This window comes from Rhincodon typus, chromosome 37 (genome assembly GCF_021869965.1).
Source record: "Rhincodon typus isolate 14 chromosome 37, sRhiTyp1.1, whole genome shotgun sequence".
Lineage (NCBI taxonomy): Eukaryota > Metazoa > Chordata > Chondrichthyes > Orectolobiformes > Rhincodontidae > Rhincodon > Rhincodon typus.
This window is the reverse complement of record NC_063368.1, coordinates 14,800,790-14,806,284: the sequence shown is the minus strand read 5'-3', so window position 1 is coordinate 14,806,284 and position 5,495 is coordinate 14,800,790. Positions and strand designations below refer to the sequence as shown.

General features: G+C 45.6%; 1 long non-coding RNA gene across 1 annotated transcript in view; it reads right to left on the bottom strand.

Moving 5' to 3' along the window:
- LOC125487190 overlaps nt 1-3,012 on the bottom strand; it is a 4,147-nt gene extending 1,135 nt beyond the window's left edge. The window contains exons 1-2 of the long non-coding RNA XR_007265708.1: nt 2,901-3,012; nt 282-410 (exon numbers count right to left, since the gene is read on the bottom strand). This is a non-coding gene — a long non-coding RNA (uncharacterized LOC125487190). The remainder of the gene's footprint in view (nt 1-281; nt 411-2,900) is intronic.
- Between the last annotated feature and the right edge of the window lie 2,483 nt (nt 3,013-5,495).

The following is a 5,495-nucleotide window of genomic DNA, read 5'->3' as shown; positions in this document are numbered from 1 at the left end:
ACACACACACATGCACACACACACACACACATACACACACACATACACACACACACAACACATATACACACACACGCGCACACACACACACATACGCACATACACACGCACTGCAACACATACGCACACACACACACACATACATACACACACACTGCAAAACATACACATACACACACACGCACACACATGCATCCACACTCAGATACACACATTCAGACACACGCACACACACTCACCAGTGTATTACCCAGCAGGCTACCCATTAACCTTCAAGTTACCTTTTGGTCTGACAGCTATGACTCTGTGGGTAGAGCTCTCACCTTTGAAGTCAGAAGACTGTGAGTTTAAACGCCACCTTGGAGACACAAGCTCAAGAATGTAGGCTGTGCTGCGTCTGCTGGAGGTATCTAATTTCAGGAAAAGGAATGTTAAACCAATGCTCTTGTTGCTCTCCCAGCTGAATGTAGAGGATTGCTATTTGGGGCAGTTATAGAGTTACACAGCACAGAAACAGACCCTTCGGTCCAACCAGTCCATGTCGAACATAATTTCAAACTAAACTAGTCCCACCTGCCTGCGCTTGACCCATATCCCTCCAAACCTTTCCTATTCACGTACTTATCTAAATGTCTTTTAAAGGTTGTAACTGTACCTGCACCTAACACTTCCTCTGGCAGTTCATTCCACACACAAACCACCCTCTGTGTGAAAGAATTGTCCCTCATGTCCCTTGTACATCTTTCTCCTCTCACCTTAAAAATATGCCCCCTAGTCTTGAAATCCCCCACCCTAGGGAAAAGACACCTGCCATTCACCTTATCCATCCCCCTCATGATTTTATAAACCTCTGTAAGGTCAGCCCCTGACCTCCAGTGGCTCCAGGGAAAAAAAGTTCTCCCAGTATCCCAGCCAATATTTCTCCCTTAGACAAAATCTCCATCATCCCACATACACATTGAGAGCTGCCCTCTCATTAAGCAGGTGGTTTAAGGGTCACCACACCTCAGGTGAGGGAAGAGGTTGAGAAGTGGCACTTTTGGCCAATACAGGAGTTGGATCCATTACAACACGAACCAACAAGAAAAGCTTGGTTAGCTGCACTGTGATGTAGAGTGATACCATCTCTAGTTGCTCAGAGTACAATTAAGAGTCATTCACTACAGATTGCAGGCCAGGCCAGGTATGGACATAGGTTTCCTTATGAGCCAGATTTTACAGCAATGGGGAGGCGATGGCCTCGTGGTTATTATAATTGGACTGTTAATTCAGAGACCCAGGTAATGCCCTAGGGACCCAAGTTCGACTCCCCCCATGGCAGATGGTGGAATTCGCATTCAATAAAATATCTGGAATTAAGAGTTTAATGATGACCATGAATTCATTGTCGATTGTTGGGGAAAAACCCATCTGGTTCACTAATGTCCTTTAGGGAAGGAAACTGCCATCCTTACCTGGTCTGGCCTACATGTGACTCCAGGCCCACAGCAATATGGTTGACTCCTAACTGCCCTCTGGGCAAATTAGGGATGGGCAATAAATGCTGGCCTGGCCAGTGATGCCCTTAACCCACGAATGAATATAGGAAAAAGTGTATGGTTCTCTTGATTCCAGATTTTTTGCTCGGGACGAACCTCAACAAAAGTTTCTGCTCAGTGGTAACCCCCAGGATAGTGAGGGGTTCAGTGAGGATAACGTCATTGAATGTCAAGGGGCGGTGGTTAGATGGTCTCTTTATTGGTAGTGATCATTGTGTGGCATGAACATTATTGAACTCAGAGCTTCTGGTAGATATGTAGGGGTGACTCCCACTGCACTGTAAGACCCCTCCCAACAGGGAACATACAATCTTATTTCAGCTGTAGGTAATTGGAATGTAAGATATGAAGACTTAAGCATTCTGTAACTGTTGCAAAGAAACACAGGGAAACATTCCTGTAGCAACACAGAACTCGGACACTTGGCTCCACCAATACTTGTGATTTCTGGTTCAAATCCACTTTTATTCTCTATCTTATAAATTGATATTCACTAATTAGCTAGCTTCCCACTGCAGAGAGATCAGAGGGCTAATTTCACACTTTAATATGGGCAGTGGAGTGTGTACGTAATTGCAATATTATTGTACACAACAAACTGACAAGCTATAAAACTTGATGAAATTGCTGCCTTTGGGAGCACCTAGCAAGCGGGCCTGCCTCTTTATCAAAAAGGAATTAAAAATGATTGAGTTAAACCTTGCTAATGGAGAGTTAGCTGCTTTTTTCTCCAAGCATTGATCTGCAGTGTGTACACATTGACAATAACATGGAATCTTCAAGCACTTTATATTGCATTTTTAACATGTTTAAATACCACAAGGTGCTTTGAACATTTTCATCTCTGAGTGATGCATGGAGATACAGGGACAACTGCCCAAAAGCTTACGTAAAGAGTTAGGTTTTAAACAGTGGAAAGAGAATTGGAGAGATTTGCAGATTTAGGGAGAGAATTCTAGAGCTAGGGACTCCATTAATCTGCAGGCATAGCGATGAGGCCATTTGGCCCAGATGTTCCATACTGATGTTGATGCCCCTCTAGCATCCCCTGCCAATCTATTCTTCGCCTTACCCTCTCAGCAAGACATTCCCTTCCTTTCTCACTCGTGCGACTATAGATTTTCCTCCTAAACCGTCTGCCTCAACTATCGTCTGTGGTAGCGAGTTCCGCATTATCATTGCTCTCTGAAAATGGAGGTTTCTCCTGCACTCCCTGTTGGGTTTGTTGGTGGTTATCTGATATTTCTGGTTCAACGTGGGCTAAAGAGCATCGTGAGTACATGAACATTGACAATCCTCCTGTTTCGCGGCTCCTTATGAGGTGCAAACATGTTTTCCCAATCGGAATAAGGTGATCCTTACCTTCCTTATAGCCTGAGGGCTAAAGGGAGGGCCTCTTGTGATGCAATGGTAGTGTCCCTACCTCTGGTCCAGGATGTCTGGAGTCAAGTCCCATCTGCTGCAGACATGTGCCAAAATATCTCTGAACAGGTTGATTAAAAAGAAATCTAGGGTTAAAGAGCATGGGGGAGAAAGTAGGAACAGGGTTCTGAGTTGGATGATTGGTCAGGATTACTGGTGATGCAAGCCCAAATGGTCTACTCCTGTCATTACTTTCCACATTTCTATGATCCTCATCACTGTTGGATGCTTTGCACCTCCTCCCTGCATTGTAACATCCACTAAGTGAGTCAATTCAAGGTGCCATAGTCCTACCAGACCATAGGGCTGCCCTCTTATTAGAGACGATGGCTGGTGGTGGTTTAACCTGAGGGTCACCACACCTCAGGTGAGGAGAAGAGGTTGAGTTGGAGAGTCCTTCATGCCAACCTCAGCTGGTGATGGGAATTGAACCCATGCTGCTGGCATTGCAAACCAAATATCCAGCCAACTGAGCTACACTGACCACCACCCTTCCCCCAACATCCATTAAACACTTTAACCAGCCTCTAGGCGTCCTTCCAACCCTTGTAATCAGTCGATCCTATTGGCCATTTTGAGCGCAGTCTATGTCCTGATGAGGAAGGGGTATTTGGGCTGACTGAACTTGGATGTGAGTTGTAGAGCACTGGAACAGAGTAAAGAAACAAAATCAACAGCTTAAGAAGAATCATAAGAGCAAGCTAGTGGAGGAACGAACTGAAAAAGAATTACTGAGCAAGGCCAAAAGAGCAAGAAAACCATCGCTGTGTGAGTACAGAACTTGAAACTTGCTTAAATAAAGAGAAAAGATGCGAAGATTTTTCTTCTTGCCTGATCAGGACAAATGTATGAATGTCACATTTCAATCCATCACATCAATAGATACAACAGGAGAAAAGGGTGCTATTTGGATGGCAAGTTAACCCTCATTGGCTGAGATGTTGTCATGAGTGAAACAACTTACCAGCTAATCAACTCTTTCCTCCTATATTATATATTTTTTATTCATTTGTGAAATGTGGGCGTCATTGGCTGGGCCCAGCATTTATTGCCCCTTGAGAAGGTGGGGGTGAGCTGCCTTCTTGACCTGCTGTAGTCCTCCTGCTTTGGGTTGACCCACATTGCTATAGTGAGGGAATTCCAGGATTTTGACTCAGCAACAATGAAGGAACTGTGACATTTTTCCAAGTCAGGATGGTGAGTGACTTGGGGGGGAACTTGGAGGGGGTGGTGTTCCCATATGTCTGCTGCCCTTGTCCTTCTAGATGGAAATGGTTGTGGGTTTGGAAGGTGCAGTCTGAGGATCTTTAGTGAATTTCTGCAGTGCATCTTGTAGATAGTACACACCGCTTCTACTGAGTGTCGGTGGTGGAGGGAGCGGATGCTTGTGGATGTGGTGCCAATCAAGCGGCTGCTTTGTCCTGGATGGTGTTGAGCTTCTTGAGTGTTGTTGGGGCTGCACTCATCCAGGCAAGTGGGGAGTATTCCATCACACTCCTGGCTTGTGCCTTGTAGATGGTGGGCAGGCTTTGAGGAGTCTGGAGGTGAGTTATTCACCACAGTATTCCTAACTTCTGGCCTGATCTTGTAGTCACTGTATTTATGTGGTGAGTCCAGTTGAGTTTCTGGTCAATGGTAACCCCCAGGATGTTGATAGTGGAGAATTCAGTGATGGTAACACCATTGAATGTCAAGGGATGGTGGTTAGATTGTCTCTTATTGGAGATGGCCATAGCCTGGCATTTGTGTGGCACGAATGCCACTTGCCACTTGTCAGCCCAAGCCTGGATATTGTCCAGATCTTGTTGCATGTGAACATGGACTGCTTCAGTATCTGAGGAGTCACGAACGGTGCTGAAAATTGTGCAATCATTGGCGAACATCCCCACTTCTGACCTTATGATGGAGGGAAGGTCATTGATGAAGCAACTGAAGATGGTTGGGCCTAGGATACTACCCTGAGGAACTCCTGCAGATGTCCTGGAGCTGAGATGACTGACCTCCAACAACCACGGCCATCTTCGTATGTGTCAGGTAGAACTCCAACCACCAGAGAGTTTGTCACCAATACCTATTGATTCCAGTTTTGCTAGGGCTCCTTGATGCCACACTTGGTCGAATGCAGCCTTGATGACAAGGGCTGTCTCTCTCACCTCAGTGGGGCATGAGTTGGCTAACTTGGCTGGACAGATGGTTTGTGATGCAGAGTGACACCAACCACATGGATTCAATTCCCACACTGGCTAAGGTCACAATAAAGGACTCTCCTTCTTAACCTAATCCCTTGCTTGTGATCCTACCACCAATCATGTCTCTCTGTCCAATGAGAGACCAGCCCTATGGTCTGGTAAGACTGTGGCTTTATACAATGTTGATGAGTTCAGATAGAACATAGCCCCCAGTGCCCCCTTCCCACACCCCCACAACTCCCTAACTTCCCAACCAGCATTCCGTGCTCATGCTTACAGTCAGAGCTTAAAGATTCCTCCCCAACCAATTAAACTGTAGATCACTCGTGAATTTATGGTTAATTCA